The following is a 13,819-nucleotide window of genomic DNA, read 5'->3' as shown; positions in this document are numbered from 1 at the left end:
TTCAAAATATGTTATAAAATATTTTCAGTTATATTTTCCCTTGAATGTATACAATATTATTTATGTTTTTTATGTTTAAGCGGTTTCATTTAAAAATTACACTTTGTTTGATAATGAAAATTAAACTTTTTTTTCTGCAGAACAAGAGAAGTTTCAGTTTTGATAAAACCATGTTGCATTATGGCCATTATATTGCACACTGAATTAGCCCAGATATGCTCTGTTTATTTCATAATTGTTGCCAAACACTTTGCCCAGATAAATTAGTACTGTTATTGTGATATACAAATGTTTTGTCAAATGAGGGTGGGAAAGGGGGTTAGCTGTGAAACTCAAATGTTTGTGCCATTCTCAAGCACTGTCCTTTTGCAAAGACAGACACTAAAAAGTTAAACCAACTTCATTAAACTAATGGCTCAAAAGTCACATGACTTGAGTAGTTCAGAGATATGCCAGGAAAAAAGCACCAGATGAAACTAGGAAAGTAGCAACGGTAGACCACAAGGAAGAGTATATTGTAGCATGGATGGCATCTTGGTCAAACAGAGACAATCATAGCATGTTTACAGATGCTCAGTGTAACAACTACAGCATTTAAATAGTCATCCTTATGTGGATGTAGTTAACTCAGTATAACTTTGAAGTGGTCATGTGACTGGTCATCCTCTACTGTATGTTACAAAAGCTAGCGTAATCCCTTTGGGCTGGAAATAACTATTTTTTTTTCTAACCCTCAGACATCAATCTTGCATAAAGCACAATATAGGTTGCCACCTGAGGGTTCAAGTTCTGGTAAACTGTGTCCCTGTTACCCCCATTGGCAAGGACTTCACAATATAACCATTCTATAAAACAAAGACCAAGTTCAGCACAGACCTTCAAATACTAGTTTGTTTTTAAATTGAGCAAACAAGGATTACTGTCTCTTTATTTGTTGTGTAAATAATGTTTGAAATGGATTAGGTACATGTTTTAAGGGGGAATGACAAAGCAAATTATACTGATGCACCTGCCTTGTCTTACAATAAGAATAATGTACTTTTTCTATCAAGAACTAATTGTAATGCATCATCTAACCAGCCACTGTTTCCTCTGTAATGTATTGTCAGCAATGATAACACATATAGGACCATCCTTCTTTGTAATACTAGTACTGACTACTCTGATTTTCCAAAGAGTATTAACTGAATGTTGACTTAACGCTAACAGTTTGCATCTTTCATGACTTAATATGCAAAGGTTTCTTATATAAATTTGGTAGTTTTATACTATTCTGCAACAGCTCATTTGTATATAATAGCATAACAGGATGCTTCATTCCCAATATTGAATGACCAGTTACTTTTAGTAGAAATTAATAGCACTGATAATTAAGTGCAAAATTCAAGTCTTGTTTACTAGCCATTTGGCACCATGGGCTCAGGTAAACCATGAATTAATATAAAGAGGAGAATAAACATGTTCAGAACCCAATGCTTATTCTCTACATGGTAAGGTGCCTCCTTTTTACTGCCATTGCCTTTTGAAGATTCTAATAAGAGGAAGACTAAAGTAGGACACCATGTAAGAAAATCTCCTTTTGCTATAAAAATCCCAAACAGTTTGAGTGAAACATTAGAAAACAACTGAAGCATAAAAGCTCAAAAATGTTATCTGTTTTAGAAATACAATATTTCAGTGTATCTATTTTTTAATGTTGTGAGTTTAAAAACAATAAAAAAAATAGAATATGAGTTTAAAGTAAATATAATTGACAAATTCATGTTAGCAAATTTCAACATGCGGACTAGGTTGCATTTTACTTTCGTATGTGTATTTTAAATGGATTCTACCTTGTTTAACAAAAATGTATGTCAATTAATATTCCGTTTAAAGAATGATGGGCCTAACATGTTCAGAAAAGAGACCTTCATTTAATTTGATAATTTTGCGGTTACTTGATGCATAATACCTGGTTTTGTTTTATTTTGGATGCTCCTGCCATTATTGTAGTTTCAGAAGTTCACGCACTTAGGTAAAAGTGGTCTTCTTATTTCTGTAAATACAAACGTATTTATGTAAAGACATCTTACATTTTACATTACTTTAGAATGTAAAGATTATTATTGTCTTATTTCCAGTTCTGTAAAAAAAATATATAGTTAAAATGTTGAGTTAATTTTTTAATGCACAGAATATTCTGAATGTTTGCTGTAAATGACAATCAATGTTGGTTTTCTTTCTTGTATGTTAAAAAATAAACTACGTAAGTTTGTGTGATGACATTGGTTTATGTTCTTGAACCAAAAAATAAATAAATCACATCTTCTTTGTAACACAGTGAACCAAGTTCATACGCAAGCTTTGGAGTCATTTACAATAAATTATAAATATGATGGTATGTTGGACACTTTCTCAACCAATCAAAATGCAGAACTGCAAACCTGTACAACTGCCTCATCACTATTATTAAGTTCTTATGAATTAATCTTCTGTACTATTAATGAATTCCTTTTTTATTGCATTATGGTAATAGTAAAACTGCACACTCCTTCAACATTATATAAGAGCGGCATATCAAGCAGGTCACATCTGGGGACAAACACTAATTCCATCTCCACATCTGCCTTGCACAAGTGAATGGGGCTGGTGCAAGACTGACAGTGGTTGCTGGCATCCTTTCTGGTCTACACTTCCTGAAGCCATGGCCTCCTGTGTGGAGCTCCTGCACTGTAGTTGTAACAAGTCTAGTAGGTGCGAAACAGAAGATGGAATAAAGAAGTGTAAATGCACAAAAAAAATGAACTAAAGTGTACCGGACGATGTCGACGCAATGGGGAATGTAATAACTGCCCTTAATTTTAATACAAGACAGTATTCATACAGATGTTTGCCTTTGTTCTAATACAGTTATTTTGTTCTAATAAAATGTTCTGTACGAGAAGTTGTGTTGCGGCCATTTTGATTGGTATTATGTGGCGACGACGATGCCCTGACATCGGATATTGTCCCAAAGTACATTCCTGCCAATTTCCATGCAGATAGCTCCATTAAAAGTTTTAAAAAATGTAAGTTTGTATATGTATTAAGTATAGAAACATGTGTACCGGAAGTTGTTTGGTGGCCATCTTGAAAATGACCAGACGTAACAGGCGGTGGGGATGCCCACACGTCTCAAATTGTTCACAATGTTAAGGAGTGCATTTCTGCCAATTTTCATACAGCAACCCGTTGCATATCCGCCCGCCACATATCCGCCATGATCAACCTCTTCTACAACATTAGTTTATTATTGAACAGAGAAGTTTAGTTCAGAGATTGTAGATCCTACCAAAGTTTCCATACACTGTGTTGTATGTGTTTTATGCGCTGCCATTGCTGGTAGTGTCACATAAGCAGTTCAGTGTGTTGATATGTAAATAAATCCTGTTCGTTTGCGGACGTATCAACTTCAACCTCCTTCTCAATCTCCTGCCTGTCACTCAGCAGCAAATGCACACTCCCACACGGCAGACACCTACTCTGTCACAAGCATTAATACACTATTTTTCCAAACAACGGATTTAGGGGAGCTCCCTAATAATCTCAAAACAATAATATTGTGAATATAGTAATTGTTACAGCTGTGTATAATGGTATTTAAAACAGGATTCATTCATCAGCCTTTTTACATATCCCCCCTTTACTCTGGTCCCACCGCAGTGGGATATGCGACGGATTACTGTACTTGTATCACTAAAAGAGCAATACTTACACATATCTATTTCACTGTTAGACTGTGAAGAACAGCAAGCCACACAAATCAAAGCAGCTGTTTCTCCACCTGTTTCACTTGGAATGGTAAATTAACCCAATCAACATCAACGACCCACACCTGTGGAGCGCTTGATCTGAGTACTCGTATAAACAGTTTGTGCAGCAATAATTAAAAACCCCAATACATCGATCGATCAAACAGTCGATCAATCAATCAGTCAATCAATCAATATTTATTTTATATAACGCCTTTCATAGTGGACCACCATCACAAAGCGCTTTACAAGATAGTGAGGAACAATGCATAATACATTAAATACAGTGAAATACAGGGCATAGTACATTAAATACAAACAGTAAAAAAAAAAAAGCAAATACATTAAATACAGGCATAATACATTAAATACAAGGCTAGGATGTGAAGTCTAAACATTGTGGATGCTTGTGTCATACAGGATCATACAAAGAGATGGAGTGAAAAACCTGAAATAGCAATTTAGACAACAGCTAATAACAGATATCAGGCTTAAAGAGCATTGAAAGCACGAGAGAACAAGTGGGTCTTAGAGTTGATTTGAAGCGAGCGACTGTGGGAGCTGCACGCACTAAAGCTGGGAGAGAGTTCCAGAGAGTCGGGGCCATGAAGCTAAAAGAGCGCTCTCCGAGTGTGGTGAACTTTTGCTTGGGTATAACAAGCAAGCCAGAGTCAGAGGACCTCAGCTTGCGTGCAGGGACATAGCGGGTTGGATACTTTGGACCTGTGTGATGAAGGGCCTTGTAGGCAAGCAGGTGAATTTTGAAAGTAATCCTGAACTTTACAGGTAGCCAGTGCAGCTGGGCAAGACAGGGGGTAACATGTTTTTTTTACATCTGGTAAGGATCCTAGCAGCAGCAATTTGAACCAGCTGCAATCGGTGTGAACAGAATGATGCCCATATACAACATGTCAATAAAGCGAATCTTTCTGAAGTAATGTGTGCTATATACAATATAGACCAGTTTACAGTAATGATGAAATAAATAAACAAAGTGTTTTTACAATGTCAGGAGCTATTCACACTTCACATCCCTGTATCTTATTTTCAGAATATCGTACTGTATCAATAAAATCATACTGTATCAATGAAAACATTGACAAAACCAGTTATTTATTTTTTTGTTGAGTGGCACCATTATTAAAGGCTTTTTCATGATTTTATAGTGCAGCATATCAAAGTGTACACAAAAAAGCAAAACAATATTCCATGAGAGAGCGCATTGCAATATCCATGTATTATTTGCTAAGCATTTTTGACAGCACAGTGGTGGCTGGCCATTAACATTATTATTATTATTATTATTATAGCTACATACATATCAAACCTTAATCAGAGTACCATGGTGAATGTTTAATCCTAGGAAAAAATGTAAATAACTTCTTGTATGCTGAGATTAATTACTGCAATACGCTATAACCATATGCTGGGGTGGGCTGAAAAAAAAACTGTAATGTGATAGATATGCAGTAATGAGACGTAAAACGAAATCTGTTACTTCTCACAATTCAAAATGCATCCAGAGTTCTACATTGCCTTAATCCTAAATGTGGACATCCTCACTTCAACACAGTAAGTTAACCTTTGTATACTGTAGCATTTTGCGCAAGAGGCAGAAAACAGGAGACGCTTGGTTCCTTTTCAAATCTTTTTTCTTGTATTTGGATGCTCGCTTAGCACCCACACAGAATCCACAGCTCTGAACAGCAACATAGGATTCAACACAGAATACAGGAACCATGACAACCAGAACACATAATGCTGGGCACAGTCCTTTCTTATACATTTAGCTCCGCCCCCATATGTAAATCAGGGGCAGAGCAACACACACATCCCATTGGCCCGAAGTGTGCATCCGAGGACACACAGACAGGACCAATCACACGGGAGACACAGAAAACATGCAAGCTACTGATATAGTTTTGCCTGCAAACATACAGGTAGTTAAGCATTTTAAATATCTTGGTGTGGAAATTCACCCATCTTTACACTCGACTGTACTCGCTAACTTTAATATGATTTTCAGACAGGTCGAGGCAGACTTAAAGAAATGGATGCAGCTGCCTCCAAGCCCATATGTCCATAATAAAAATGAATGTACTCCCACGTATCAATTTTGTCAGTTCAATGCTTCCACTCCCTCCTTCTGTTGGATACTGGGATAATTTGCAATCGACAATCTCTAAGTTCGTGTGGAGAGGAAAGTGGCCACGTCTCAAATTCTATACATTACATCGTGAGAAATCCTCAGCAGGATTGTCTCTACCAAATTTCAGATTTTATTTTTGGTCATTGTGCCGCGACCGATCACATTGTGGTTTGATGCTGACACTCCTGTTTCATGAAGATAGCTAGAAGAAAATGTATTGTCTCCACATAGACTTCAAGATTTGGTTTATTCTGGTATTTCCCTTAAACAATGCAAATTACGTTTTGGTCCTATAATCTCTTATTTGATCACAGTATGGCGATTGGTAGAAAAGCACACTAAACTTCGAACAAAATGGTATTACACCGTGTAACAATTTCTATTTAATTTTTTTTTGTTCCTGGGTAGTAAGTGTTATTTCCTAATTGCTTATGCCTCAAAAGTATAGAAAATGGCTATTGAGTGATATTTTGAAAATTACCTATTTCCAATGAGAAAACGGGCGAATTTGTGTCTTTTCGTTCACATAAAGTCAGAAAAAAACAACATATGAATCCAAATGAACATGTATTTATACTAAAGTAATACAAAAATGACTACAAAAGATTTAGAAGTGAGTAGTTTTTCGAGATTTACGATTATACTGTAAATCACTTTCACGAATCAGCCCCCAAATGTAGTCTCCCATCATGTTTTCGTTATACTGTCCTTGGTAGCGGCGTTCAAAGTCCAGTATATCCTGGTGGAAGCGCTCGCCTTGCTCCTCCGAGTACGCTCCCATGTTCTCCTTGAATTTATCAAGATGAGCATCAAGGATATGGACTTTGAGGGACATCCTACAGCCCATTGTGCCGTAATTCTTCACCAGAGTCTCAACCAGCTCCACATAGTTTTCGGTCTTGTGATTGCCCAGGAAGCCCCGAACCACTGCGACAAAGCTGTTCCAAGCCGCTTTCTCCTTACTAGTGAGCTTCTTGGGGAATTCATTGCACTCCTGGATCTTCTTTATCTGTGGTCCGACGAAGACACCGGCTTTGACCTTTGCCTCAGACAGCTTAGGGAAAAAGTCTTGAAGGTACTTGAAGGCTGCCGACTCCTTATCTAGAGCTCTGACAAATTGTTTTATAAGGCCCAATTTGATGTGCAGTGGTGGCATCAGCACCTTCCGGGGGTCCACCAGTGGCTCCCACTTGACGTTATTCCTCCCCACAGAGAACTCGGTCCGCTGTGGCCAGTCCCGCCTGTGGTAGTGCGCCTTGGTGTCCCTGCTGTCCCAAAGGCAAAGATAGCAGGGAAACTTGGTAAAACTGCCTTGGAGACCCATCAGGAATGCCACCATTTTGAAGTCTCCTATGACCTCCCAGCCGTACTCATCATACTTCAAGGCGTCCAGCAAGGTCTTGATGCTGTTGTAATCCTCTTTGAGGTGCACCGAGTGAGCCAGGGGAAGAGACGGGTACTTGTTACCATTATGGAGCAGCACGGCTTTGAGGCTCCTGGATGAGCTGTCAATGAAGAGGCGCCACTCATTCTGGTTACAGGTGATTCCGATTGCCTCGAACAGACTGGTCACATTGTGGCAGAAGCAGAGCCCATCTTGACGGGTGAAGAAGCTGGAAAAAGGTTGGTGACGCTTCCTCTGATCTGCGACTTGCACACTTTCATCCAACAAGTTCCACTGCTTGAGGCTAGACGTCAAAAGCTCGGCATTGGACTTGGTGAGACCAAGATCTCTAATCAAGTCGTTGAGGTCTTTTTGGTTGGGGTAGTATGGGTTTCTCTCCTCAGCTCCACCTCTGAAATTGTCATCTGGATCTACAACGTCTTCCTCGCTCTCTGACTTGCTGCTCTCTTCTAAAGACGGCTGCTCTTTCTCTGGAGGAGTGGGTACGGGGAGCTCATGGCAGTGTGGCACCGGGGCGATGGATGAAGGAAGGTCCGGATACGTGATAGCAGGTGCATTCTTGCCAGTCCGATGTTTGGAAGGGTCCACCATGCAGAATTAGCAGTTGCTTGAGTGGTCAGTGGGTTCCCGCCAAATTCTTGGGATAGCGAACTTCATGGCTCTCTTTTCCCCTCTGTACCATCTGTCAGAAAGACGGCCGGAGTGGGTGGCGTCAGACCAGAAGCAGGAAATAAAACGACAGAGAGGTGTGGTTTGGTGAAGCTGAGCGAATGCTTTCGCTCAGCATTTAATAATTAACAGACAGAACAGAAAATAAAAAGGTTGTAACACAAAACAGGACACGGCACTTCACGCCAAAATAAACAGACAAAACGTACTAACAGTAAACAGACAGACAAACGAAACACGGTGAGTGAGACACTTCTTTTCTTCTTCTTATTATTATTCTTTTTACCTCCTTCTCCACACTCGTTCTCCACTCACCAAACACCCAACCCTGAGTGAAAGAAATGTGCATCTATATATACTGTTGTGCTGGGATTCAATTACTAATTAATTATTCACTTGAATCCCAGCACGTGAATTAATTCTGTGCAACCCAGTGCTCACATACTATACTTTAAATGCACGTGAAGTGATAGTGCAATCCCGTGCCTAAATTCAAATATACAATTTAAATCACACGTGAAACACAGACCCGTTTATATCCCGTGTACCAATCTCTATACACCAACATTAACACACCACACGCAACATGCAACACATAACACACAAATGCACACAGGGGCGGGGCACATTGCCACATATACCTCCCCTTGTGCGCAGCACACATGGCCTCAACGGCCACCTCCCCCCCTTAAAAACCCAGCAGTCCAGTCTCGGGCTGGGAAGGGAGGCTTCAGTGGGCCCATGGCTGGCCATGCTGTCAGCACCCCTGCCGGTAGTGGCACAGCTGACAGCATGCTGGTCCACTCCTGCAGCGAAATTGCTGCGGGGGATGCTGGTCTCCTGACCTCTCCTCCTTTCTTCGTAGCCGGTAGCTCCCCTTTGTGAGGCTCCGGCCAAAGTACTTCCGGCAGCGAAGAAGCTGCAGTGGGAGCAGGTCTCCGGACCTCTCCCATGATCTCCAGCAGCGAAACTGCTGCAGTGGGAGCAGGTCTCCGGACCTCCCCCACGATCTCCGGCAGCGAAACTGCTGCAGTGGGAGCAGGTCTCCTGACCTCCCCCACGATCTCCGGCAGCGAAACTGCTGCGGTGGGAGCAGGTCTCCTGACCTCCCCCACCTTCTTCGTGGCTGGCAGCTCCCCTTGGTGGGGTTCCGGCCACAGTACTTCCTGCTGCGATGCGGAGCAACAGGCAGCCCCAGGCGATGCGGAGCGGCTGGCAACCCCAGGCGATGCGGAGCGGCTGGCAACCCCAGGCGATGCGGAGCGGCTGGCAACCCCAGGCGATGCGGAGTGGCTGGCAACCCCAGGCGATGTGGAGCGGCTGGCAACCCCAGGCGATGCGGAGCGACAGGCAACCCCAGGCGATGCGGCGCAACAGGCAGCCCCAGGCGATGCGGCGCGACAGGCAGCTCCAGGTGATGCCAGACAGGCATCCTTGGACGAAGCGTGGCAAGCATCCTTGGGCGAAGCGTGACAGGCATCCTTGGGCGAAGCGAGGGAGGCATCCTTGGGCGAAGCGAGGCAGGCATCCTTGGGCGAAGCGAGGCAGGGAGTCAGGACAAGCTGGGGTGTGGGTGTTGGCCCTCTTCTCGGCCTCTGCGGCCGGGCGGTTCTTCCCCGTGCTTCCCTAAGCAGCCTATGCAAGGGCTGCTGAGGACCGCCAGCATCTAGTCCTGGTCCTTCTGGTGAAGGGAGAGGCAGCTCCTGCTGCTCTGCTCCTGGCGGTGGAGGTGGCGGAGGTAGAGGCAGCTCCTGCTGCTCTGCTCCTGCCGGTGAAGGTGGGAGCAGCGTGTAGTCTCCTGGCGATGAAGGTGGGAGCAGCGTGTAGTCTCCTGGCGATGGAGGTGGGAGCAGCGTGTAGTCTCCTGGCGACGGAGGTGGGAGCAGCGTGTAGTCTCCCCCTTTTGCAGGGGACTGGTGCTGCTCTGCCTCTCTTGCAGGGGACTGGTGCGGCTCTGCCTCTCTTGCAGGGGACTGATGCGGCTCTGCCTCTCTTGCAGGGGAATGGTACAGCTCTGCCTTTGAAGGGGAAACCAGCAGGCATTCTTCCTCTGCTGGTGGAGATGGGGACAGCAGGCATTTTCCCTCTGCTGGTGGAGATGGGGAAAGCAGGCATTCTCCCTCTGCTGGTGGACATGGGGACAGCAGGCATTCTTCTTCTGCTGGTGGAGGTGGAACCAGCAGGCATTCTCCCTCTGCTGGCAGCTTGGGTCCTAGGGCTGTGGACGCACCGACTCCTCCCTTTTGGGCTGTGGACGCACCGACTCCCCCCTCTTGGGCTGTGGACGTTCGGGCTCCCCCCACTCAGGCGTAGGACGTTCGGGCTCCTCCCACTCAGGCGTAGGACGTTCGGGCTCCTCCCACTCAGGCATAGGATGTTCGGGCTCCTCCCACTCAGGCATAGGACGTTCGGGCTCCTCCCACTCGGGCTGTGGACACTCGGGCTCCTCCCGCTTGGGCTGTGGACGCTCTGGCTCCTCCCGCTTGGGCTGTGGACGCTCTGGCTCCTCCCGCTTGGGCTGTGGAGGCAAAACCAGCAGGCACTCCCCATCTGCCAGTGGAGACGGGGACAGCAGGCATTCCTCCTCTGCTGGTGGTGATGGGGACAGCAGGTACTCCACTGCTGGTGGACCTGCTACCTGGGCTGCTGTTGTGGTTATAGCTACCTCCAGGTAGCTAAGGACCAACTCCACACCTTCCTCCCAGGTGCTTAGGGTGTGTTCCCTCTCATAGGCCTCCCATCGCTCCCTGTCCATCAGCCACAGGATCTGGATGGCTATGGGCATAGAATGGGCCTCTAGCCCAGCATTGTCCAGGATCCAGTCCCGTAGCTTGATGGCGTCTTCTGCCATTGCCCTTTTTTTTCCCTCCAAAAACCCCCCTCTTGGTCTGACGCTTGGAGGCGCTGTTATCCCACATCTAAAACCACGTGTCACAAAGACGGCCAGAGTGGGTGGCGTCAGACCAGAAAGGAATACACAGACAGACGGTGGTGATGAGAAGCTGAGTGCAAATGGTAGCACTCAGCATTTATTAACAAAGTAAAAGGGTTAAACAGACGGACAGACAAACGAAACATGGTGAGTGAGACACTTCTTTTCTTCTTCTTCTTCTTATTATTATTCTTATTATTATTATTCTTTTTACCTCCTTCTCCACACTCGTTCTCCACTCACCGAACACCCAACCCTGGGTGAAAGAAATGTGCATCTATATATACTGTTGTGCTGGGATTCAATTACTAATTAATTATTCACTTGAATCCCAGCACGTGAATTAATTCTGTGCAACCCCGTGCTCACATACTATACTTTAAATGCATGTGCAGTGATGTGCAATCCTGTGCCTAAATACAAATATACAATTTAAATCACACGTGAAACACAGACCCGTTTATATCCCGTGTACCAATCTCTATACACCAACATTAACACACCACACGCAACATACAACACATAACACACAAATGCACACAGGGGCGGGGCACATTGCCACACATCCTACAAAAATACATTTATTTCACCCATGACTAATGTGTAAGAGATTCTCGCAACATTTTTCATATATGATATATTTTTTCAACAATATTGAAAATTGTAAAACATTTTAAAATTAAAAACTTTTACAATTTTAAAAAATTTAACAAATTTTGTAACATAAAATTCCGAGCAACAACTGTCCATCTTACCTTCCAGATTCTTTTTGCAGTGCTCGCAGGTGAAATGAGGTGCCCAGGGTTTGTCTTGATCCCCGACAGGCATGCCGAAATATGCCTTGTAAGCCTCACACATCTTAGCTTCCACGGAGTACTTTTTCGCTCTTGTCTTAATAAATTGGCCGCAGACATAGCAAAATGCGTCTGCCGGATGCTTGCAGCCTCTTGATGCCATCTCAGAAAAATGCAGATATGTATCCACTCAGACAGCTGGAACTAAACTGAACTGGTGAGCTTAAGGCCCCTGTATTTATACTACTGTTTATATTACTGGAAAGATCTAGAAGTTACTCCAAGTTTACTCAGCACTGAATCTATCTGGAATGTTCTGGAAAATAGGTAAATTTCAAAATATCACTGTCCTGGTCACAAAAGCAAAGTTTGTGGGGAATAATAGCCATTTTCTATACTTTTGGGGCATAAGCAATTAGGAAATAACACTTACTACCCAGGAAACAAAAAAAAAAATAAATATTGTTACACTGCGTAATTCATGTGGTCCAATATATACTTTACAATAGCATTTTCGCTTTACCATCTGCATTCTATCAACCACTTACTGTATTTTTAACTGATACATTTCTTATTATTTTCTTCATTTATAGCACTACTGGTATGTTTTACATTCACAAAACTACCATCATAAATAGGGGCTTTTGGGGGCTTGGATTCTAATGCAGCAGAAAAGTGTTATGCTTCCAATTGTTTGGAAGAACTTAAGTCTTGGGAACAAATTACTGTCCCCAGTTTCATAAATATGTAAATACATTTCACATTTACTATTCCAATTAATTATTCTGTTAACTGTCTGTTTAGTAATTGAAAAGCTTTTGATTTGAGTCTGACTGAGAACTATATAATTCTGTTTGATTGAGATCTAAGCCTAATTCAGATCCCAAGCCTCGCAGCGCTACTGAGATGCAAAATCACAGGTCTCCAGTGCAGGGTTTCAACACATTTAATTCACAGTGGATTGCAATATGAAACAATAATTATTACTTACAGCATAAAACATTGCTGAAGAGGATGCATAATCAGATGAGGCATGAAACTGTTTGCCAGAATACATTTTCTTGTCAAAATAGGATTGTTATTTGAAATTCGAATTCATTACCAGAAATGATATAATGGGGTATATGCACCTTTAAAACTTTATTGTGGTACACTATGTTTAAAGCATTATATAGCATCAGGTGTATGTTAAAATATAGAGGATTCAACATTTTAAAAAATATGTGTTTTCAGTACTTACCAATTCCCTGTGCTCCGTATATTCCATTACAGTTTTAAACAGATGATCTGACTGTTTCTGTCCTAAGTTGAAAGCCTTCTGGATCATAAGCAGAAAATTACAGAACAGCAGATTTAATCCAATAGGAAAGGTTTGCTTATCAGTAATTACAATCGAATAACTGACACCTAGAATAAACTTTATAAACTTTTTACTGCCATAAATGAAGGTACTGGCACTGGCAGCAGCAAACCAGAAATGTTAACTGGAGCCACTATTCAGTCTCCTTTTGAAATCATAAAGTATGCATTGTCCTTCTAGTCTGTGCTTCTACGCCACATATACAACCCTGTCCCATCTCTGGGAGTGGGGCAGGGTGGTGTCTCAATCCTCCCTGCTTGGATGCTGTTGAGCTTCACCTCTGAAACACGTCTCCATTATGAAAGATGGCCAAATCAAATGTTCTTGCCTCATAAGGGTAAGCACAGGATGGGCATTTATTCTGGTGGGTTAAGTGATTATATATATTTGTGCTCTAGCAATGGTAAATGAGACACGGCCAAATAGACACTCGCAGGTGCCTAAACAAATAATAACACTGTGTAACAAATTTTTTATTTATTTTTGTTCCTGGGTAGTAAGTGTTATTTCCTAATTGCTTATGCCTCAAAAGTATAGAAAATGGCTATTATTCCCCACAAACTTTGCTTTTGTGACCAGGACAGTGATATTTTGAAATTTACCTATTTCCAATGAGAAAACGGGCGAATTTGTGTCTTTTCGTTCACATAAAGTCAGAAAAAAACAACATATGAATCCAAATGAACATGTATTTATACTAAAGTAATACAAAAATGACTACAAAAGATTTAGAAGTGAGT

The sequence above is a fragment of the Acipenser ruthenus genome, chromosome 2, assembly GCF_902713425.1.
Source record: "Acipenser ruthenus chromosome 2, fAciRut3.2 maternal haplotype, whole genome shotgun sequence".
Classification (NCBI taxonomy): domain Eukaryota; kingdom Metazoa; phylum Chordata; class Actinopteri; order Acipenseriformes; family Acipenseridae; genus Acipenser; species Acipenser ruthenus.
The sequence above is the reverse complement of the archived record's forward strand: the minus strand, read 5'-3'. Positions refer to the sequence as shown.